This window comes from Pseudophryne corroboree, chromosome 5 (assembly GCF_028390025.1).
Source record: "Pseudophryne corroboree isolate aPseCor3 chromosome 5, aPseCor3.hap2, whole genome shotgun sequence".
Classification (NCBI taxonomy): Eukaryota; Metazoa; Chordata; class Amphibia; order Anura; family Myobatrachidae; genus Pseudophryne; species Pseudophryne corroboree.
Window position 1 is genome coordinate 681,661,620 of NC_086448.1, and position 25,834 is coordinate 681,687,453.

Here is a 25,834-nt window from a genome sequence, read left to right on the forward strand (position 1 = left end):
GCAACGTCGTCTGCCAAGGCCGATGCCCAATGTCATAGTACAGAGCATGTAAAATCCAAAACACCAAATATCAGTAAAAAAAAGGACTCAAAAATCTAAAATAAAATTGTCGGAGGAGAAGCGTAAACTTGCCAATATGCCATTTACCACACGGAGTGGCAAGGAACGGCTGAGGGCCTGGCCTATGTTCATGGCTAGTGGTTCAGCTTCACATGAGGATGGAAGCACTCAGCCTCTCGCTAGAAAAATGAAAAGACTCAAGCTGGCAAAAGCACAGCAAAGAACTGTGCGTTCTTCGAAATCACAAATCCACAAGGAGAGTCCAATTGTGTCGTTTGCGATGCCTGACCTTCCCAACACTGGACGTGAAGAGCATGCGCCTTCCACCATTTGCACGCCCCCTGCAAGTGCTGGAAGGAGCACCCGCAGTCCAGTTCCTGATAGTCAGATTGAAGATGTCAGTGTTGAAGTACACCAGGATGAGGAGGATATGGGTGTTGCTGGCGCTGGGGAGGAAATTGACCAGGAGGATTCTGATGGTGAGGTGGTTTGTTTAAGTCAGGCACCCGGGGAGACACCTGTTGTCCGTGGGAGGAATAGGGCCATTGACATGCCTGGTGAAAATACCAAAAAGATCAGCTCTTCGGTGTGGAAGTATTTCAACAGAAATGCGGACAACATTTGTCAAGCCGTGTGTTGCCTTTGTCAAGCTGTAATAAGTAGGGGTAAGGACGTTAACCACCTCAGAACATCCTCCCTTATACGTCACCTGCAGCGCATTCATCATAAGTCAGTGACAAGTTCAAAAACTTTGGGCGACAGCGGAAGCAGTCCACTGACCAGTAAATCCCTTCCTCTTGTAACCAAGCTCACGCAAACCACCCCACCAACTCCCTCAGTGTCAATTTCCTCCTTCCCCAGGAATGCCAATAGTCCTGCAGGCCATGTCACTGGCAATTCTGACGAGTCCTCTCCTGCCTGGGATTCCTCCGATGCATCCTTGCGTGTAACGCCTACTGCTGCTGGTGCTGCTGTTGTTGCTGCTGGGAGTCGATGGTCATCCCAGAGGGGAAGTCGGAAGACCACTTGTACTACTTTCAGTAAGCAATTGACTGTCCAACAGTCCTTTGCGAGGAAAATGAAATATCACAGCAGTCATCCTGCTGCAAAGCCGATAACTGAGGCCTTGGCATCCTGGGCGGTGAGAAACGTGGTTCCGGTTTCCATCATTACTGCAGAGCCAACTAGAGACTTGTTGGAGGTACTGTGTCCCCGGTACCAAATACCATCTAGGTTCCATTTCTCTAGGCAGGCGATACCGAAAATGTACACAGACCTCAGAAAAAGACTCACAAGTGTCCTAAAAAATGCAGTTGTACCCAATGTCCACTTAACCACGGACATGTGGACAAGTGGAGCAGGGCAGGCTCAGGACTATATGACTGTGACAGCCCACTGGGTAGATGTATGGACTCCCGCCGCAAGAACAGCAGCGGCGGCACCTGTAGCAGCATCTCGCAAACGCCAACTCTTTCCTAGGCAGGCTACGCTTTGTATCACCGCTTTCCAGAATACGCACACAGCTAAAAACCTCTTACGGCAACTGAGGAAGATCATCGCAGAATGGCTTACCCCAATTGGACTCTCCTGTGGATTTGTGGCATCGGATAACGCCAGCAATATTGTGTGTGCATTAAATCTGGGCAAATTCCAGCACGTCCCATGTTTTGCACATACCTTGAATTTGGTGGTGCAGAATTATTTAAAAAATGAGAGGGGCGTGCAAGAGATGCTGTCGGTGGCCAGAAGAATTGCGGGACACTTTCGGCGTACAGGCACCACGTACAGAAGACTGGAGCACCACCAAAAACGCCTGAACCTGCCCTGCCATCATCTGAAGCAAGAAGTGGTAACGAGGTGGAATTCAACCCTCTATATGCTTCAGAGGTTGGAGGAGCAGCAAAAGGCCATTCAAGCCTATACAACTGAGCACGATATAGGAGGTGGAATGCACCTGTCTCAAGCGCAGTGGAGAATGATTTCAACGTTGTGCAAGGTTCTGCAACCTTTTGAACTTGCCACACGTGAAGTCAGTTCAGACACTGCCAGCCTGAGTCAGGTCATTCCCCTCATCAGGCTTTTGCAGAAGAAGCTGGAGACATTGAAGGAGGAGCTAACACAGAGCGATTCGGCTAGGCATGTGGGACTTGTGGATGGAGCCCTTAATTCGCTTAACAAGGATTCACGGGTGGTCAATCTGTTGAAATCAGAGCACTACATTTTGGCCACCGTGCTCGATCCTAGATTTAAAACCTACCTTGGATCTCTCTTTCCGGCAGACACAAGTCTGCTGGGGTTCAAAGAACTGCTGGTGACAAAATTGTCAAGTCAAGCGGAACGCGACCTGTCAACATCTCCTCCTTCACATTCTCCCGCAACTGGGGGTGCGAGGAAAAGGCTCAGAATTCCGAGCCCACCCACTGGCGGTGATGCAGGGCAGTCTGGAGCGACTGCTGATGCTGACATCTGGTCCGGACTGAAGGACCTGACGATTACGGACATGTCGTCTACTGTCACTGCATATGATTCTCTCCCCATTGAAAGAATGGTGGAGGATTATATGAGTGACCGCATCCAAGTAGGCACGTCAGACAGTCCGTACTTATACTGGCAGGAAAAAGAGGCAATTTGGAGGCCCTTGCACAAACTGGCTTTATTCTACCTAAGTTGCCCTCCCACAAGTGTGTACTCCGAAAGAGTGTTTAGTGCCGCCGCTCACCTTGTCAGCAATCGGCGTACGAGGTTACATCCAGAAAATGTGGAGAAGATGATGTTCATTAAAATGAATTATAATCAATTCCTCCGTGGAGACATTGACCAGCAGCAATTGCCTCCACAAAGAACACAGGGAGCTGAGATGGTGGATTCCAGTGGGGACGAATTGATAATCTGTGAGGAGGGGGATGTACACGGTGATATATCGGAGGATGATGATGAGGTGGACATCTTGCCTCTGTAGAGCCAGTTTGTGCAAGGAGAGATTAATTGCTTCTTTTTTGGTGGGGGTCCAAACCAACCCGTCATTTCAGTCACAGTCGTGTGGCAGACCCTGTCACTGAAATGATGGGTTGGTTAAAGTGTGCATGTCCTGTTTATACAACATAAGGGTGGGTGGGAGGGCCCAAGGACAATTCCATCTTGCACCTCTTTTTTCTTTCATTTTTCTTTGCGTCATGTGCTGTTTGGGGGGTGTTTTTTGGAAGGGACATCCTGCGTGACACTGCAGTGCCACTCCTAGATGGGCCAGGTGTTTGTGTCGGCCACTTGGGTCGCTTATCTTACTCACACAGCTACCTCATTGCGCCTCTTTTTTTCTTTGCGTCATGTGCTGTTTGGGGAGTGTTTTTTGGAAGGGCCATCCTGCGTGACACTGCAGTGCCACTCCTAGATGGGCCAGGTGTTTGTGTCGGCCACTTGGGTCGCTGAGCTTAGTCATCCAGCGACCTCGGTGCAAATTTTAGGACTAAAAATAATATTGTGAGGTGTGAGGTGTTCAGAATAGACTGAAAATGAGTGGAAATAATGGTTATTGAGGTTAATAATACTTTGGGATCAAAATGACCCCCAAATTCTATGATTTAAGCTGTTTTTTAGGGTTTTTTGAAGAAAAAAAAAAACCGAATCCAAAACACACCCGAATCCGACAAAAAAAATTCGGTGAGGTTTTGCCAAAACGCGTTCGAACCCAAAACACGGCCGCGGAACCGAACCCAAAACCAAAACACAAAACCCGAAAAATTTCCGGTGCTCATCACTAGTTTGAACTAAATAAATTGGTGTTGATTTAGAATTGGACATAAGTCCAGATGCAGGTTATGACATCGTATTCACTTTACAAGGTAGTAAAGCAAAGTCGAATTCTAGAACCACACATTGCTTGTGCCAGCCACCCCTATTTTTAAAAAAAGTGGCAATCATTTACACAGCAAGATCAACCTGGTTTTGCAGTGTAAATAATTGCCACTTTTAAAAAAAACCTGGAAAACCTTACCAAATCTCTCACTTTCTCAAATTCCCACTCTATTACATTTGGCCCCATAACTCCTACAATGAGCTGGCATTAGACCTACTCTATGTGTAATAGTCTAGACTAGTTCTAAATCCATTCACTCCTTTCAGTCTCAGAGTCAGTGAGTGACATGATGAACTAAATGAACTACATGAACTAATCTTCTGAACTAATCTTTTTCAGTGAACTAGATCATGATGAACTAATCACCAATGCGAACTAGATTTCCCATCACTAAGAGGGACCCCATGCGCAGCGAAGCTGTGCCCGCCAATGAAAAGGGGGTGTGGCTATAAAAAGTGAATGTGGCTTGGTAGAAAGGAAGCGTGGCCTCGCAGCAATGCTGCTCTAGTGAGCCAGGGCCCCCGTTCTCGTCACTATGGGGGCATGGCCAGCGCACCGTGAGCTGCTGGCATGCCCCCCAGTACCTCTTTCTCCATGAATAGACGCTGTGTGCACATGCGCACAGTGTCTATTCAGTCACCCTGCTCTGCAGTGAGTGCATGAGCCACCCAACTGTCCCCCCCACCGCGGGACACTGCTGCCCGCGGGTGGGACTTCGGGACAGTCCCAAAAAAAGGGGACTGTCCCAGGAAAATCGGGACAGTTGGGAGGTATGCAGCAGAGTGGGATTCTTCTGCCATACTGTAAGATGGAACCAGCAACATACTGTACTGGTCTGCATGCAGTGGAAATACATATGGAAAATTAGTTAATCAAGAAAAGTACATGCATCCCTTTTGGAAAAGCACTGGGGGGTCTTCCTGCCACCCCTGGCTGGTGTGTAAGCTTCCTATGTTGCAAATTGAATATATAGCAGATCCCCAGTCAAAGTAATACAGGTTGAGTATCCCTTATCCAAAATGCTTGGGACCAGAGGTATTTTGGATATCGGATTTTTCCGTATTTTGGAATAATTAGATACTATAATGAGATATCATGGCGATGGGACCCAAGTCTAAGCACAGAATGAATTTATGTTACATATACACCTTATACACACAGCTTGAAGGTCATTTTAGCCAATATTTTTTATAACTTTGTGCATTAAACAAAGTGTGTCTACATTCACACAATTCATTTATGTTTCATATACACCTTATACACACAGCCTGAAGGTCATTTAATACAATATTATTAATAACTTTGTGTATTAAACAAAGTTTGTGTACATTGAGCCATCAAAAAACAAAGGTTTCACTATCTCACTCTCACTCAAAAAAGTCCGTATTTTGGAATATTCCGTATTTCGGAATATTTGGATATGGGATACTCAACCTGTATGTACTGTTGTACTTGGGCTGTAGTGAAATATCAGGCATCCAGCATTAATAGTGTTAAAATCCGTTCCTGGAGCAGAAGTGCAGTTATCCAGGAGTGTCCCTTATTAACTAAATTCTCCCTTTTGTTAACAACCCCTAGAGGGTCAGTAGTATTATTTTGTTCCCAGCTTGCTAAAGGCTCCTACTTTGCAACAAGATTGCTGTTTGCCTACACAAAGGAGCAGGGTGGCGAGTATTTGTCAGCTGCCTCACACTGTGTGATTTCAACAGGACAAATGCTGCCAGCCATGTAGTTTAACTAAGGCCAGGGGATGTAGAGCATCAAGGTGGTACTTGCCTGCAGCAATTTCCTTTGTCAAAGAAGTTTGAAGAAGAGGAGTGATCAGTCAGCATCTCCAAGGGGAGTTCTATAAGAAAGTTCATCATCAGTAGAAGTCAGGTCTGGATGCAACCTGGTTTGTTCTTCCCCAAGTTCCCCAAGTGGATGAAGATAACGAAGACAAAACACAAGGCCTGAGGAACTAGTGCAGTTCTGTGCCTGCAACCATTGCACTTTATGTACTTATATCATGAAGTCATCCTATCCTTTATCTGAATGATAGAACATTTGCTTATGTGCTGTATCACTAAATATACACCTGTTTGAAACTGTATAAAATGAGAGATTCAGAAACCTCATTATTTTTCCTCTTTGTAATCAGAGCAGCAATATACTGCATAACAGCTGGCTGAACAGTCTAGTTTTATGGTGTTGATGAGGTATTACCTAAGTAGAATGATAATTAATACTACTCTATATTTTGTAAGTTTTAATTTGCAGTATTTATAAACTTACAACTGTGTCTTTTTCGAATTCCAGTTTACCTAACTCTTTGGAAAGGTCAGAATTATACACATTTATGTGATTATCTTTATGGTTTGCTGTTTATGGAATTTCTTCTATTTTCATAAATGCTTTCAGTCTTGTGCAGAATCATTCCATTTGAATCACTGTACTTTGTAAGCCTGCCAAATCGGGGACACGTTGGTGCAGTCTTCATAGATTTAACAGCACAGAGTATTGCCAGCATTCATAGAAAGTTTCACAGATGCAATCTAAAGTGTCACCAAGCTCAAGATTCACAGACAGTCTCTTATAGCTGTTTGGGGTACATTGTTGGGAATGTTTTATTGTTAGTGATGCATGGTTGTCGTAAAGTATACAGTGTGTTTAATAATAACATGGAAACTGTATTTGATAGATAGTGCCAACTTTGTAGGACTGCCCTCAAGGAGATCTTGGAGGCGATGACCCAAGGCAAATTCCAGATAGCTTGGTGCGGTGACCTGCATTCATCCATTATTATCCTCTGTATATCACCCTCTATGTATCACTATCATCCACTATCAACACCTACAGTATGCCTGTATGTGCTCCTCTATGTATTTATGTGCCCATGTCTGTATGTGCTCCTCTATGTCTGTATGTGCCTATGTCTGTATGTGCTCCTCTATGGGTTGGGTTCGGGATCCCAACAGTGAGGATGCTGGTGGCCAGAATACAGACAGCGGCATCCTGATGGTCAGAATTCCAACACTTCTCGGTAAGTAAACCAACCCTACCCCTTACCCTTTCCCTAACTCTCCCTCAGCCTAACCCTAACTCTACCCTCATGCAACCTAATCCTAACCCTCTCCTCCCGCAGCCTAATTCTAACCTACCACTTGCCACACCCTAACCTTCACCCTAGTGACTAACCCTATCCTCTTCTCCCACAGCATAACAATAACCCTCCCTGGCATACTTGCATTCGGGAAAGGAGGAGAGAGGGAGGAAGAAAGAGATACAGATAAAGGTGGATGAGAGAGAGAGAGAGAGAGAGAGAGAGAGGAAGAGAGAGAAAGATAAAAGGGGTGAGAGGGGCAGAGAGAGAAATGGGGGAAAGAGAAATATTAAGTGGGTGAGAGAGAGAGGGGGAGTCTAAGAAAGGGGAGGAAGAGAGAGAAAGGGGGTATAGAAAAAGGGTTAGAGAGATAAGGGGGACAGAGAGATAAGGGGAGTTAGAGAGAAAAGGAAAGAGAGAAAGGGGTAGAGAGAAAGACATAAAATGGGTTGAAGTAGAAGAGGTGAGGAAAAGGGGGAGAGAGAAAAAAAGGGGAGGATGAGAGAGAAAGAGGGGGAGGGGAGAAGTGAGAGTGGGAGAGAGATAAAGGGGAAGAGAGGGAGAGAGATAATCAAGGGAGAGAGAGAGAGAGAGAGAGAGAGAGAGAATGGGGAAGAAACAGAGAGAAAGGGGGATAGACAGAGAGAGAGAAGAGATACAGAGAGAGTGAGATAGAATGAAGGGTGGAGATAGAGAGAAAGAAAAGGGGAGACAGATATAGGGAAGGGGGAGACAGAGAGAGAGAAAGAGAGAAAGGGGGAGACCGAGAGAGATAGAGAGAAGAGGGAAACAGAGAGGGGGGAGAGAAAGAGGAGAAAGAGGAGAGATAAAGTGGAGACAGAGAGAGAGGGGGAGGGGTGGGAGGAAAGAAAAAGGGGGAGATAGAGAAGGGAAGAGATAGAAAGAGAAAGGAGAGACAGTGAGGGAGAAGGGGGGAAACCCAGGAAGAGAGAGAGAGAGAGAGGGAGAGGGAGAGTGGTAAGAGCAAAAGAGGGGAGAAAGAGGGAGAGGGGGAGAGGAGAGAGACAGTTAGCGAGGAGGAGCTAAAAGCAGAGGAGGAGGAGGAAACATGAGGGAAGGGGCTGAAACCTCTCCTTCTGTTTTGTTTCACTTTCAGCCTGCAGCCCCGGTGGAGTGTATGTGGGCACTAGGTGGGATGGAGGGGATTAGGGAGTGAGTGGACAGGGCTGTGGACGAACACTGATGGTGACAGGAAAAAAAAATTCTAGCACCTGCATTTCAGCTCGCATTCCCCGGAGGTGGCGAGCTGAAATGAGCAACATATTGGCATGATCAGTGTGAAAAAATAGGATATTGGTTACCTACAGGTAAATCCTTTTTTCATAGTCCGTAGAGGATGCTGGGGTCCACATTAGTACCATGGGGTATAGACGGGTCCACCAGGAGCCACTGGCACTTTAAGAGTTTAAGAGTGTGGGCTGGCTCCTCAATCTATGCTCCTCCTACCAGACTCAGTCTAGAAACTGTGCCTGAGGAGACGGACATACGTCGAGAGAAGGAAATACACAGATAGTGGTGAGATTCACACCAGCTCACACATAACAAAAGGAAAGCCAAGTTAACAAACATGAAACGACTCAGCAAAGGCTGAGCCAACAATATTAACCAAGTAACAATGCAGGAATTCGAAGCACTGGGCGGGTGCCCCGCATCCTCTACGAACTACGAGAAAAGGAGGGAGAGCGCTGAGGCTCCTGCAAAACAGATTGACTGAACTTCAGATCATCAGAGGGCAAAGTATCGAACTTGTAGAACTTTGCAAATGTGTTCGACCCAGACCAAGTTGCAGCTCGGCAAAGTTGTAACGCCGAGACACCCCAAGCAGCCGCCCAGGAAGACCCCACCTTACGAGTAGAGTGGGCCTTGACAGAAGTAGGACACAGCAAGCCTGCCGTAGAATACGCATGCTGTATAGTAAACCTGATCCAGCGAGAGATCGTCTGCTTAGAAGCAGGACACCCAATTTTCTTGGGATCATACAGGACAAACAGAGAGTCCGATTTCCTGTGACGAGCAGTCCTCTTCACATAGATTTTCAGAGTCCTTACAACATCCAAGGACTTTGATGAAATTGAGGAGTCAGTAGCCACTGGTACCACAATAGGTTGGTTGATATGAAATGCGGACACAACCTTCGGAAAAAACTGCTGACATGTCCGGAGCTCAGCTCTATCTTCGTGGAAGATCAAGTATGGGCTTTTACAGGACAAAGCCCACAACTCTGACACACGTCTAGCAGAAGCTAAAGCCAACAACGTGACAGCCTTCCACGTAAGAAACTTGACCTCACCCTCTTGTAGAGGCTCGAACCAGTCTGATTGGAGGAACTGCATCTCCACGTTAAGGTCCCAAGGCACCGTAGGCAGTACAAAGGGAAGTTGGATGTGCAGAACTCCCTTCAAAAAGGTCTGAACCTCAGGCAGGACAGCCAATTGTCTTTGGAAGAAAATGGATAGGGCCGAAATCTGGACCTTCACAGATCCCAACCTCAGGCCCATATCCACACCAGCTTGTAGGAAGAGGAGAAAACATCCCAGTTGAAACTCCACCTCAGGAAATTTCTTGGACTCACACCAAGATACATATTTTTTCCAAATCTTATGGTAATGTTTAGATGTTACTCCTTTCCTAGCCTGTATCAGTGTAGGAATAACCTTGTTTGGAATGCCCTTCCGAGCTAGAATCAGGCGTTCAACCTCCATACCGTCAAATATAGCTGCCGTAAGTCTTGCAAGGTCTCTTCCAAAAGGAAGAGACCTTGGCTCTTCTTGCAGTAGATCCAAAAGATCTGCGTACCAAGCCCTTCTTGACCAGTCCGGAGCAATGAGGATCACCTGAACCCTTGTTCTCCTTATGAGCTTTAGAACTCTTGGGATGAGTGGAAGTGGAGGAAACATGTACACCGACTGGAACACCCACGGAGTCACTAGGGCGTCCACCGCCACTGCTTGCGGGTCCCTCGACCTGGAACAATACCGCCGAAGCTTCTTGTTGAGACGAGAGGCCATCATGTCGATTTGGTGTACGCCCCAAAGATCTGTTACTTCCTTGAATACCTCCGGATGGAGGCCCCACTCCCCTGGGTGGAGATCGTGTATGCTGAGGAAGTCCGCTTCCCAGTTGTCTACTCCCAGAATGAAGATTGCTGACAGCGCCAACGCGTGCTTTTCTGCCCAGAGGATGATTCTTGTTACCTCTGCCATTGCAGCTCTGCTCTTCGTTCCGCCCTGTCGGTTTATGTTAGCCACCGTCATTACCTTGTCCGACTGCACTTGAATGGCCCGATTTCTCAGAAGATGGGCCGCTTGGAGAAGACCGTTGTAGACGGCTCTTAGTTCCAAAATGTTTATCGGCAGGCCGGCTTCCAGACTTGACAGGTTTCCCCTTGAGTGACTGCGACCCAGCCCCGGTGACTTGCATCCGTGGTTAGAAGGATCCAGTCCTGAATCCCGAACCTGCGGCCCTCCAGAAGGTGAGGTAATTGCAGCCACCAGAGGAGTGAAATCTTGGCCTTTGGCGACAGACGTATTCTCTGGTGCATGTGTAGATGGGATCCCGACCACTTGTCCAGGAGATCCAGTTGGAAGGACCGAGCGTGAAACCTCCCGTACTGCAGAGCCTCGTAAGAGGCCACAATCTTCCCCAGAAGGCGAATGCACTGATGAATTGACACCCGGGCTGGCTTCAGGACATCCCGGACCATCGTTTGAATAACCAACACCCTCTGCACCTCTGTGTCGAGGATCATTCCCAGAAAGGACAACCTCCTGGTTGGTTCCAATTGTGATTTTGGAAGATTCAGGATCCAACCATGTTCCCTGAGAAGCTGGGTCGTGAGTGTTATGGACCGTAACAGCTTCTCCCTGGACGATGCCTTCATCAGCAGATCGTCCAGATACGGAATTATGTTCACCCCCTGTCTGTGGAGGAGAATCATCATTTCCGTCATCACCTTGGTGAATACCCTCAGTGCTGTGGAGAGCCTGAATGGGAGGGCCTGGAACTGAAAGTGACAGTCCAACAATGCGAATCAAAGATAAACTTGATATGGCAGCCAAATCGGAATGTGGAGGTACGCATCCTTGATATCCAGGGATACTAGGAATTCCCCTTCCTCCAGACCTGATATCACTGCACTTAGAGACTCCATTTTGAACTTTAACTCCCTCTATCATCAACTGCACCCCTTTTGCAAGAGATGCAGCCCCCCGCAACACATCCCCGTCACCGTCTGCAGTATCAGAATCGGTATCGGTATCATCCTTCATGATCTGAGCAAGAGCACGTTTATGTGAATATACAGCAGGGAGTCCTGATGTACCAGAACTGGGCCAGACTGCCATAGAGTTCTGTAAAACCTGAGCTGCAGATTCATTTTGTGCAACCCTACTTGAATTCTGAGAAATCATAGATTTGATAGAGGATAACCACTCAGGCTCCCTTGCTGGAATCTGTGCTAAACCAGTGCAATTCTGATTACATGGAATGGGATCATCCTGAAAGGACATATCCTCTGCAGCATATGACACAGAGTCCCTGGACATTGCTTAATGGAGACCACAGACACTCCACACACACACACAGGGGAGGGCAGAGTTTCATCCCCAAGAATGGCAAGAGACAGTGGCGTAACTACTGCCGCCACTGATTTAGCGCAGATTGACATGCGGACTAGCCGTCCGCATGTCAATCTGCTGTCTCCTCTCCCTCCGCTGCTGTGATGGAGGGACACGGAGGGCACAGCGCGCACCTCTCCTGTGTCCCTCCTGGGTCTCCGGCCGGTCTAATAAATGAAGTGCCGTACGTGAGCTCTGATTGGCTCACGAACCGGCACTTCATTTAACAGACGCGCCGGAGACCCATGAGGGACACAGGAGAGGCGCGCGCTGTGCCCTCCGTGTCCCTCCATCACAAAACAGCAGGGGAGCGGGGGGGGGGGTTTAACTGGCACTGGGGGAGCATATTCGGCACAGGGGGAGCATATTTTGCACTTTGGGGGGCATATGTGGCACTGAGGGGGCATATGTGGCACTGGGGGGTATTTGTGTACCTGGCACATGGGGGGGGCTATATTTGGCACTGGGGGCATGTGAGTACCTGGCACTGTGGGGGAATATCTGGCACTGGGGGCATAAGTGGCACTGGGAGCACAGCCCTAGCAACAAGCACTACCCCCTAGCAACGAGCATGACACCCAGTGCATGAAACCCCTGGCAACGAGCATGACACCCAGTGCATGAAACCCCTGGCAACGAGCATGACACCCTGAGCATGAAAACCCCTGGCACCGTGCATGGAACCAAGAGCATGAAATCCCTGGCAACGAGCAGGTAATTTAAAAGTAATTAGAAGCCTTACTGTAGGACTTAATGTGTAATGGGCATTACGGTGTGTGTCATAATGTGTCACATGCATTACGGTGTGTGGCATACTATATCACGGGCATTGTGGTATGTGGTATAATGTCTCAGGGGCATTGCAGTGTGGCATAATGTATAACGGGCATTGCGGTGTGTGGCATAGGGTATAACGGGCAGTGCAGTATGTGTCACAGGCATTACGGTTAGAGATGAGCGGGTTCGGTTCCTCTGAATCCGAACCCGCCCGAACTTCAGGTTTTTTACACGGGTCCGAGCAGGCTCAGATCTTCCCGCCTTGCTCGGCTAACCCGAGCGCGCCCGAACGTCATCATCACGCTGTCGGATTCTCGCGAGGCTCGGATTCTATCGCGAGACTCGGATTCTATATAAGGAGCCGCGCGTCGCCGCCATTTTCACACGTGCATTGAGAGTCATAGGGAGAGGACGTGGCTGGCGTCCTCTCCGTTTAGAGAAGAGAGAGACACAGTATTTTCGGGGAGCATTATTAGGAGGAGTACTACTGTATACTACTATACTACTTGCTGAAGTGATATTTATAGATTAGATAGTGTGACTGTAAGTGTATTATCTGACTTGTGGGGGAGACACTGACAGTGGGGAGCAGTTAGAGTCTGAGAGCAGGACTCAGGAGTACATATAACGTACAGTGCACACTTTTGCTGCCAGAGTCAGTGCCACACTGCCATTGTTGTGACCACACTGACCACCAGTATAATAATATATTTTGTGATTGTCTGCTTAGGCCTCGGAGTACTAGTTGCAAGTTGCAACGTGACCTGTCCTGAAGTGACCACCAGTTTAATAATCAATCACCACCAGTTTAATATATATATATATATATATATATATATATATATATAGATGAAGCGTGAAGAAAAGCGGCACTCAAAGTCTAATGTAGAAGTCAAATGTATTTCACACGTAAAAGTGAACCGACGTTTCGGGGACCACACTCCCCTTTTTCAAGGTGAACAACAATGTGTATAAGACAAACCTTATAAAGCAGTAAAAGTGCCCGCCAAAGTGCTCCTAATCACGCCCGCCCGGCCGCTCGAGGTCCGTCTTCCGCTCCGGCCAGTGTAGATGACGTCATATCCAATGCGCCCTGCGTGCGCGTCGTTACCATGGTTACCCGGTGTAATCCTCGGCCGGGCTGCGGCGCTAGTAGAGAAAAGTGTATAAAGTTGTGCCATCAACATTTACAGGACCCACCACCACTACAATTTAATGTAATTATAGGTGATACTTGGGTAAATGGGTGTTGTATGCCAACCCCTGTGGTACATTTAAAACAAAAAATGAAAAAATGAATAAACAGTGAGTTACGATGGGGGATCCCGTGGCTGTCTAAACCGAGCTCCTATAAAAGCTAACCGGTGTGAGATGAATAAACGGTGCCTTTGCTGTATATAACAGTGCGGCTGTAACCATGGGCAACCCCAAGCCTTAGAGGGGTGGAAGGGACTATAATAGTGGATATATCGCCCCCTGCTGGACCAGCTATCATATCTCCAGGTATCACCTTGATTTACTGTAAGGAGTAGATGCTTTATAAAAATAAAATAAAGGAGAACAATGTTATACATAAGCAACATCAGTGAGATTATTATACTCTAAATAAATGGTTATGCTCTAAATGAAAGGCAATCACATCTTTAGAACCCTTGCCGACTAGATTTTAAAGTCTATGTCGTTGTTACTGAAAAATGTTCCAATTTAATCTCTCGTTCAAACCTAGCGGGTTGGTAGTTTTCAGTTCAAAAATCCACTTGGTTTCCAAACGTAAGAGTTTGCCATCTCTGTCTCCCCCTCTGATATGCTTGGGAACATGATCTATGATCATGTGTCTCAGGTCGTTCAAAGAGTGCTTAGCCATCGCAAAGTGTCTTGCCACCGGTTGTTCTGACTCTTTGCCTGTCAGAGCTTGCTTGATGGCTGACCGGTGGAGAGCCATCCTTTCCCTAAGGGTCCTGATAGATTTTCCCACATAATGGAGACCGCAAGGGCATTTAATGAGGTAGACTATATGGGTGGTAGTACATGTGAGTACATGGTTGATTCTGTATGTTTTGTCTCGATGAGGATTGTCGAATCTGGAACCTGTTATCATGTTTTCACACGTAGTGCATTTGATGCACTTATAGCACCCGGGTTGTCTGGTCAAGAAGGATGTTGAAGACTGTTCCTGTCGTTGGAAGCCTGTAATGTCTGTGTGGACTATCACGTCCTTGATGTTTCTGCCTCTTGAGAAGCACATCATTGGTCGCGTTCCTCTGAGTGACGGTAATGACTGATCCGAGGAGATAATAGGCCAGAGGGCTCTGGTCGCTCTCTGCACTACCGGACTCGTGGTGTTGAACCTGGAGATGAAAGGAATGACCTGACTTTTTGTGCGTTTACTGGGTTGAAGAAGGGTCTCTCTGGGCAATTGCATCACCTCCTGCTTGTGTTTTGCCAGGAGTTGCCGGTTGTAACCCCGTTCCATAAATTTTTGGATCATCTTATCTAGCTCTTCCTCCAGTTTGTCTCGGTTGCTGATCAGGCGTGACACCCTGATCATTTGAGAGCGCGGCAGACCGTTCTTAAGGGCTTTCGGATGGTGGCTGTTGGCTCTCAACAGGGTATTTCTGTCTGTTGGCTTCGTGTAAACCCCTGTTTGCAATCTGCCCTCAGTGATGGAGATCTGTACGTCCAGGTAGTGGATGGAACTTGTGCTGGTTTGATAGGTATATTTAACGCCTTCCGTTCTAGAGTTGGTAAGATGCATCAACTGGACAAAACTTTCCAATCCCCCTGTCCACAAGAGGAAGAGGTCATCTATATATCGGGAAAAGAATAGGATATGATGACTGACTGCTTGTTTAAAGAACACCTTCTCCTCTTCCTCAAACATATAGATGTTGGCAAATGACGGGGAGACGTTGCTCCCCATCGCACACCCTACCTTTTGGCGGTAAAATTTGCCGTTGAATAAAAAGAAATTTTTTTCCAAAGTCATGCGGAGAAGACTCATGAACAGTGGGATTTCCAGCTTGTCCATGTGTTCTTTTTTCAGAAAGGCTTCCATGGCTGTTAGTCCTGCCTCATGTGGTATGTTAGTGTATAAACTAACTACATCCACTACACACATGAGGGTTCCTTCCGGTACCTGCTGGATGGCTCTCAACCGATTAAGGAAACTGGTTGTGTCTTTAATAAAGTGCTTGTGTTTTAAAATCAATGGTTGCAGTATACTGTCTAAAAAGACAGAAACTGGTTGAAAGATGGATTCTCTAGCAGCAATGATGGGTCTGCCTGGAGGAGAAAGCTGGTTTTTGTGCAGTTTAGGAACTGTGAAGAAGATGGGTACAAGGGGATTTTTCTGGAAAAGTGCTTTGTGCAATTTGGTGGTTAATTCCCCGCTATCTTTAGCTGCATCTAAAGTGCTTTTCAGTGCTTTGTGATATTCATCAGAGGGGTCACGGCTCAATTCCTCATACACATTAGTGTCTGCAAGTTGACGCTGTATGTCCTTATGTAGTACTCCAGATCCATGATTACCACTCCTCCCCCTTTGTCCGCTGGGCGGATGATTATATCTCTGTATCCACCGAGTTGTTTGAGAGCAGATTCTTCTTCTTTGGACAGATTATGATAGCGGGGAATTAACCACCAAATTGCACAAAGCACTTTTCCAGAAAAATCCCCTTGTACCCATCTTCTTCACAGTTCCTAAACTGCACAAAAACCAGCTTTCTCCTCCAGGCAGACCCATCATTGCTGCTAGAGAATCCATCTTTCAACCAGTTTCTGTCTTTTTAGACAGTATACTGCAACCATTGATTTTAAAACACAAGCACTTTATTAAAGACACAACCAGTTTCCTTAATCGGTTGAGAGCCATCCAGCAGGTACCGGAAGGAACCCTCATGTGTGTAGTGGATGTAGTTAGTTTATACACTAACATACCACATGAGGCAGGACTAACAGCCATGGAAGCCTTTCTGAAAAAAGAACACATGGACAAGCTGGAAATCCCACTGTTCATGAGTCTTCTCCGCATGACTTTGGAAAAAAAATTCTTTTTATTCAACGGCAAATTTTACCGCCAAAAGGTAGGGTGTGCGATGGGGAGCAACGTCTCCCCGTCATTTGCCAACATCTATATGTTTGAGGAAGAGGAGAAGGTGTTCTTTAAACAAGCAGTCAGTCATCATATCCTATTCTTTTCCCGATATATAGATGACCTCTTCCTCTTGTGGACAGGGGGATTGGAAAGTTTTGTCCAGTTGATGCATCTTACCAACTCTAGAACGGAAGGCGTTAAATATACCTATCAAACCAGCACAAGTTCCATCCACTACCTGGACGTACAGATCTCCATCACTGAGGGCAGATTGCAAACAGGGGTTTACACGAAGCCAACAGACAGAAATACCCTGTTGAGAGCCAACAGCCACCATCCGAAAGCCCTTAAGAACGGTCTGCCGCGCTCTCAAATGATCAGGGTGTCACGCCTGATCAGCAACCGAGACAAACTGGAGGAAGAGCTAGATAAGATGATCCAAAAATTTATGGAACGGGGTTACAACCGGCAACTCCTGGCAAAACACAAGCAGGAGGTGATGCAATTGCCCAGAGAGACCCTTCTTCAACCCAGTAAACGCACAAAAAGTCAGGTCATTCCTTTCATCTCCAGGTTCAACACCACGAGTCCGGTAGTGCAGAGAGCGACCAGAGCCCTCTGGCCTATTATCTCCTCGGATCAGTCATTACCGTCACTCAGAGGAACGCGACCAATGATGTGCTTCTCAAGAGGCAGAAACATCAAGGACGTGATAGTCCACACAGACATTACAGGCTTCCAACGACAGGAACAGTCTTCAACATCCTTCTTGACCAGACAACCCGGGTGCTATAAGTGCATCAAATGCACTACGTGTGAAAACATGATAACAGGTTCCAGATTCGACAATCCTCATCGAGACAAAACATACAGAATCAACCATGTACTCACATGTACTACCACCCATATAGTCTACCTCATTAAATGCCCTTGCGGTCTCCATTATGTGGGAAAATCTATCAGGACCCTTAGGGAAAGGATGGCTCTCCACCGGTCAGCCATCAAGCAAGCTCTGACAGGCAAAGAGTCAGAACAACCGGTGGCAAGACACTTTGCGATGGCTAAGCACTCTTTGAACGACCTGAGACACATGATCATAGATCATGTTCCCAAGCATATCAGAGGGGGAGACAGAGATGGCAAACTCTTACGTTTGGAAACCAAGTGGATTTTTGAACTGAAAACTACCAACCCGCTAGGTTTGAACGAGAGATTAAATTGGAACATTTTTCAGTAACAACGACATAGACTTTAAAATCTAGTCGGCAAGGGTTCTAAAGATGTGATTGCCTTTCATTTAGAGCATAACCATTTATTTAGAGTATAATAATCTCACTGATGTTGCTTATGTATAACATTGTTCTCCTTTATTTTATTTTTATAAAGCATCTACTCCTTACAGTAAATCAAGGTGATACCTGGAGATATGATAGCTGGTCCAGCAGGGGGCGATATATCCACTATTATAGTCCCTTCCACCCCTCTAAGGCTTGGGGTTGCCCATGGTTACAGCCGCACTGTTATATACAGCAAAGGCACCGTTTATTCATCTCACACCGGTTAGCTTTTATAGGAGCTCGGTTTAGACAGCCACGGGATCCCCCATCGTAACTCACTGTTTATTCATTTTTTCATTTTTTGTTTTAAATGTACCACAGGGGTTGGCATACAACACCCATTTACCCAAGTATCACCTATAATTACATTAAATTGTAGTGGTGGTGGGTCCTGTAAATGTTGATGGCACAACTTTATACACTTTTCTCTACTAGCGCCGCAGCCCGGCCGAGGATTACACCGGGTAACCATGGTAACGACGCGCACGCAGGGCGCATTGGATATGACGTCATCTACACTGGCCGGAGCGGAAGACGGACCTCGAGCGGCCGGGCGGGCGTGATTAGGAGCACTTTGGCGGGCACTTTTACTGCTTTATAAGGTATGTTTTTTCTTATACACATTGTTGTTCACCTTGAAAAAGGGGAGTGTGGTCCCCGAAACGTCGGTTCACTTTTACGTGTGAAATACATTTGACTTCTACATTAGACTTTGAGTGCCGCTTTTCTTCACGCTTCATCTACTCATCCATACCTGAGATGGCACCTAAGCAGTTAAGTTGAGGAGGGGGAGTGCCAGTCCGAGCAGACTGTATATATATATATATATATAATTGTATATAATATATATATATATATAATATTGTATACCACCTACCCGTGGTTTTTTTTTTTTCATTCTTCTTTATACATACTACTATAGTAGCTTACTGTAGCAGTCTGCGGTGCTGTGCTGACCTGACAGTGCTCAGCAGGTCCGTCATCAGTCATTACATAATAAATATATATAGTACCTGTCCGGCTGCAGTACTAGTGATATTATATTGATTTCATCTCATTATCAATAATTTATCATCCAGTCTAGACTCTATATTAGCAGCAGACACAGTACGTTAGTCCACGGCTGTAGCTACCTCTGTGTCGGCACTCGGCAGTCCATCCATAATTGTATACCACCTACCCGTGGTTTTTTTTTTTCTTCTTTGTACATACTACTATAGAGTATAGTAGCTTACTGTAGCAGTCTGCGGTGCTGCTGAGCTGACAGTGTCCAGCAGGTCCGTCATCAGTCATCATTACCTAATAAATATATTATCTACCTGTCCGGCTGCAGTACTAGTGATATTATATATACATACATATATATATTGATTTCATCTCATTATCAATCATCCAGTCTATATTAGCAGCAGACACAGTACGTTAGTCCACGGCTGTAGCTACCTCTGTGTCGGCACTCAGCAGTCCATCCATAATTGTATACCACCTACCCGTGGTTTTTTTTTTTTTCGTTCTTCTTTGTACATACTACTATAGTATAGTAGCTTACTGTAGCAGTCTGCGGTGCTGCTGAGCTGACAGTGTCCAGCAGGTCCGTCATCAGTCATCATTACCTAATAAATATATTATCTACCTGTCCGGCTGCAGTACTAGTGATATTATATATACATACATATATATATTGATTTCATCTCATTATCAATCATCCAGTCTATATTAGCAGCAGACACAGTACGTTAGTCCACGGCTGTAGCTACTTCTGTGTCGGCACTCGGCAGTCCATCCATAATTGTATACCACCTACCCGTGGTTTTTTTTTTTCTTTCTTCTTTGTACATACTACTATAGAGTATAGTAGCTTACTGTAGCAGTCTGCGGTGCTGCTGAGCTGACAGTGTCCAGCAGGTCCGTCATCAGTCATCATTACCTAATAAATATATTATCTACCTGTCCGGCTGCAGTACTAGTGATATTATATATACATACATATATATATTGATTTCATCTCATTATCAATCATCCAGCCTATATTAGCAGCAGACACAGTACGTTAGTCCACGGCTGTAGCTACCTCTGTGTCGGCACTCAGCAGTCCATCCATAATTGTATACCACCTACCCGTGGTTTTTTTTTTTCTTTCTTCTTTGTACATACTACTATAGTATAGTAGCTTACTGTAGCAGTCTGCGGTGCTGCTGAGCTGACAGTGTCCAGCAGGTCCGTCATCAGTCATCATTACCTAATAAATATATTATCTACCTGTCCGGCTGCAGTACTAGTGATATTATATATACATACATATATATATTGATTTCATCTCATTATCAATCATCCAGTCTATATTAGCAGCAGACACAGTACGTTAGTCCACGGCTGTAGCTACCTCTGTGTCGGCACTCAGCAGTCCATCCATAATTGTATACCACCTACCCGTGGTTTTTTTTTTTTCTTTCTTCTTTGTACATACTACTATAGTATAGTAGCTTACTGTAGCAGTCTGCGGTGCTGCTGAGCTGACAGTGTCCAGCAGGTCCGTCATCAGTCATCATTACCTAATAAATATATTATCTACCTGTCCGGCTGCAGTACTAGTGATATTATATATACATACATATATATATTGATTTCATCTCATTATCAATCATCCAGTCTATATTAGCAGCAGACACAGTACGTTAGTCCACGGCTGTAGCTACCTCTGTGTCGGCACTCGGCAGTCCATCCATAATTGTATACCACCTACCCGTGGTTTTTTTTTTTCTTTCTTCTTTGTACATACTACTATAGTATAGTAGCTTACTGTAGCAGTCTGCGGTGCTGCTGAGCTGACAGTGTCCAGCAGGTCCGTCATCAGTCATCATTACCTAATAAATATATTATCTACCTGTCCGGCTGCAGTACTAGTGATATTATATATACATACATATATATATTGATTTCATCTCATTATCAATCATCCAGTCTATATTAGCAGCAGACACAGTACGTTAGTCCACGGCTGTAGCTACCTCTGTGTCGGCACTCGGCAGTCCATCCATAATTGTATACCACCTACCCGTGGTTTTTTTTTTCTTTCTTCTTTGTACATACTACTATAGTATAGTAGCTTACTGTAGCAGTCTGCGGTGCTGCTGAGCTGACAGTGTCCAGCAGGTCCGTCATCAGTCATCATTACCTAATAAATATATTATCTACCTGTCCGGCTGCAGTACTAGTGATATTATATATACATACATATATATATTGATTTCATCTCATTATCAATCATCCAGTCTATATTAGCAGCAGACACAGTACGTTAGTCCACGGCTGTAGCTACCTCTGTGTCGGCAGTCGGCAGTCCATCCATAAGTATACTAGTATCCATCCATCTCCATTGTTTACCTGAGGTGCCTTTTAGTTGTGCCTATTAAAATATGGAGAACAAAAATGTTGAGGTTCCAAAATTAGGGAAAGATCAAGATCCACTTCCACCTCGTGCTGAAGCTGCTGCCACTAGTCATGGCCGAGACGATGAAATGCCAGCAACGTCGTCTGCCAAGGCCGATGCCCAATGTCATAGTACAGAGCATGTCAAATCCAAAACACCAAATATCAGAAAAAAAGGACTCCAAAACCTAAAATAAAATTGTCGGAGGAGAAGCGTAAACTTGCCAATATGCCATTTACCACACGGAGTGGCAAGGAACGGCTGAGGCCCTGGCCTATGTTCATGGCTAGTGGTTCAGCTTCACATGAGGATGGAAGCACTCAGCCTCTCGCTAGAAAAATGAAAAGACTCAAGCTGGCAAAAGCACCGCAAAGAACTGTGCGTTCTTCGAAATCCCAAATCCACAAGGAGAGTCCAATTGTGTCGGTTGCGATGCCTGACCTTCCCAACACTGGACGTGAAGAGCATGCGCCTTCCACCATTTGCACGCCCCCTGCAAGTGCTGGAAGGAGCACCCGCAGTCCAGTTCCTGATAGTCAGATTGAAGATGTCAGTGTTGAAGTACACCAGGATGAGGAGGATATGGGTGTTGCTGGCGCTGGGGAGGAAATTGACCAGGAGGATTCTGATGGTGAGGTGGTTTGTTTAAGTCAGGCACCCGGGGAGACACCTGTTGTCCGTGGGAGGAATATGGCCGTTGACATGCCTGGTGAAAATACCAAAAAAATCAGCTCTTCAGTGTGGAGGTATTTCAACAGAAAGGCGGACAACAGGTGTCAAGCCATGTGTTGCCTTTGTCAAGCTGTAATAAGTAGGGGTAAGGACGCTAACCACCTCGGAACATCCTCCCTTATACGTCACCTGCAGCGCATTCATAATAAGTCAGTGACAAGTTCAAAAACTTTGGGCGACAGCGGAAGCAGTCCACTGACCAGTAAATCCCTTCCTCTTGTAACCAAGCTCACGCAAACCACCCCACCAACTCCCTCGGTGTCAATTTCCTCCTTCCCCAGGAATGCCAATAGTCCTGCAGGCCATGTCACTGGCAATTCTGAAGATTCCTCTCCTGCCTGGGATTCCTCCGATGCATCCTTGCGTGTAATGCCTACTGCTGCTGGCGCTGCTGTTGTTGCTGCTGGGAGTCGATGGTCATCCCAGAGGGGTAGTCGGAAGACCACTTGTACTACTTCCAGTAAGCAATTGACTGTCCAACAGTCCTTTGCGAGGAAGATGCAATATCACAGCAGTCATCCTGCTGCAAAGCGGATAACTGAGGCCTTGACAACTATGTTGGTGTTAGACGTGCGTCCGGTATCCGCCGTTAGTTCACAGGGAACTAGACAATTTATTGAGGCAGTGTGCCCCCGTTACCAAATACCATCTAGGTTCCACTTCTCTAGGCAGGCGATACCGAGAATGTACACGGACGTCAGAAAAAGACTCACCAGTGTCCTAAAAAATGCAGTTGTACCCAATGTCCACTTAATAACGGACATGTGGACAAGTGGAGCAGGGCAGGGTCAGGACTATATGACTGTGACAGCCCACTGGGTAGATGTATGGACTCCCGCCGCAAGAACAGCAGCGGCGGCACCAGTAGCAGCATCTCGCAAACGCCAACTCTTTCCTAGGCAGGCTACGCTTTGTATCACCGCTTTCCAGAATACGCACACAGCTGAAAACCTCTTACGGCAACTGAGGAAGATCATCGCGGAATGGCTTACCCCAATTGGACTCTCCTGTGGATTTGTGGCATCGGACAACGCCAGCAATATTGTGTGTGCATTAAATCTGGGCAAATTCCAGCACGTCCCATGTTTTGCACATACCTTGAATTTGGTGGTGCAGAATTTTTTTAAAAACGACAGGGGCGTGCAAGAGATGCTGTCGGTGGCCAGAAGAATTGCGGGACACTTTCGGCGTACAGGCACCACGTACAGAAGACTGGAGCACCACCAAAAACTACTGAACCTGCCCTGCCATCATCTGAAGCAAGAAGTGGTAACGAGGTGGAATTCAACCCTCTATATGCTTCAGAGGTTGGAGGAGCAGCAAAAGGCCATTCAAGCCTATACAATTGAGCACGATATAGGAGGTGGAATGCACCTGTCTCAAGCGCAGTGGAGAATTATTTCAACGTTGTGCAAGGTTCTGATGCCCTTTGAACTTGCCACACGTGAAGTCAGTTCAGACACTGCCAGCCTGAGTCAGGTCATTCCCCTCATCAGGCTTTTGCAGAAGAAGCTGGAGACATTGAAGGAGGAGCTAACACGGAGCGATTCCGCTAGGCATGTGGGACTTGTGGATGGAGCCCTTAATTCGCTTAACAAGGATTCACGGGTGGTCAATCTGTTGAAATCAGAGCACTACATTTTGGCCACCGTGCTCGATCCTAGATTTAAAGCCTACCTTGGATCTCTCTTTCCGGCAGACACAAGTCTGCTGGGGTTGAAAGACCTGCTGGTGAGAAAATTGTCAAGTCAAGCGGAACGCGACCTGTCAACATCTCCTCCTTCACATTCTCCCGCAACTGGGGGTGCGAGGAAAAGGCTCAGAATTCCGAGCCCACCCGCTGGCGGTGATGCAGGGCAGTCTGGAGCGACTGCTGATGCTGACATCTGGTCCGGACTGAAGGACCTGACAACGATTACGGACATGTCGTCTACTGTCACTGCATATGATTCTCTCACCATTGAAAGAATGGTGGAGGATTATATGAGTGACCGCATCCAAGTAGGCACGTCACACAGTCCGTACTTATACTGGCAGGAAAAAGAGGCAATTTGGAGGCCCTTGCACAAACTGGCTTTATTCTACCTAAGTTGCCCTCCCACAAGTGTGTACTCCGAAAGAGTGTTTAGTGCCACCGCTCACCTTGTCAGCAATCGGCGTACGAGGTTACATCCAGAAAATGTGGAGAAGATGATGTTCATTAAAATGAATTATAATCAATTCCTCCGTGGAGACATTGACCAGCAGCAATTGCCTCCACAAAGTACACAGGGAGCTGAGATGGTGGATTCCAGTGGGGACGAATTGATAATCTGTGAGGAGGGGGATGTACACGGTGATATATCGGAGGATGATGATGAGGTGGACATCTTGCCTCTGTAGAGCCAGTTTGTGCAAGGAGAGATTAATTGCTTCTTTTTTGGTGGGGGTCCAAACCAACCCGTCATTTCAGTCACAGTCGTGTGGCAGACCCTGTCACTGAAATGATGGGTTGGTTAAAGTGTGCATGTCCTGTTTATACAACATAAGGGTGGGTGGGAGGGCCCAAGGACAATTCCATCTTGCACCTCTTTTTTCTTTAATTTTTCTTTGCGTCATGTGCTGTTTGGGGAGGGTTTTTTGGAAGGGACATCCTGCGTGACACTGCAGTGCCACTCCTAGATGGGCCCGGTGTTTGTGTCGGCCACTAGGGTCGCTTATCTTACTCACACAGCTACCTCATTGCGCCTCTTTTTTTCTTTGCGTCATGTGCTGTTTGGGGAGGGTTTTTTGGAAGGGACATCCTGCGTGACACTGCAGTGACACTCCTAGATGGGCCCGGTGTTTGTGTCGGCCACTAGGGTCGCTTATCTTACTCACACAGCTACCTCATTGCGCCTCTTTTTTTCTTTGCGTCATGTGCTGTTTGGGGAGGGTTTTTTGGAAGGGACATCCTGCGTGACACTGCAGTGACACTCCTAGATGGGCCCGGTGTTTGTGTCGGCCACTAGGGTCGCTTATCTTACTCACACAGCTACCTCATTGCGCCTCTTTTTTTCTTTGCGTCATGTGCTGTTTGGGGAGGGTTTTTTGGATGGGACATCCTGCGTGACACTGCAGTGACACTCCTAGATGGGCCCGGTGTTTGTGTCGGCCACTAGGGTCGCTTATCTTACTCACACAGCTACCTCATTGCGCCTCTTTTTTTCTTTGCGTCATGTGCTGTTTGGGGAGGGTTTTTTGGAAGGGACATCCTGCGTGACACTGCAGTGACACTCCTAGATGGGCCCGGTGTTTGTGTCGGCCACTAGGGTCGCTTATCTTACTCACACAGCTACCTCATTGCGCCTCTTTTTTTCTTTGCGTCATGTGCTGTTTGGGGAGGGTTTTTTGGAAGGGACATCCTGCGTGACACTGCAGTGACACTCCTAGATGGGCCCGGTGTTTGTGTCGGCCACTAGGGTCGCTTATCTTACTCACACAGCTACCTCATTGTGCCTCTTTTTTTCTTTGCGTCATGTGCTGTTTGGGGAGGGTTTTTTGGAAGGGACATCCTGCGTGACACTGCAGTGACACTCCTAGATGGGCCCGGTGTTTGTGTCGGCCACTAGGGTCGCTTAGCTTAGTCATCCAGCGACCTAGGTGCAAATTTTAGGACTAAAAATAATATTGTGAGGTATTCAGAATAGACTGAAAATGAGTGTAAATTATGGTTTTTGAGGTTAATAATACTTTGGGATCAAAATGACCCCCAAATTCTATGATTTAAGCTGTTTTTTAGTGTTTTTTGAAAAAAACACCCGAATCCAAAACACACCCGAATCCGACAAAAAAAATTCGGTGAGGTTTTGCCA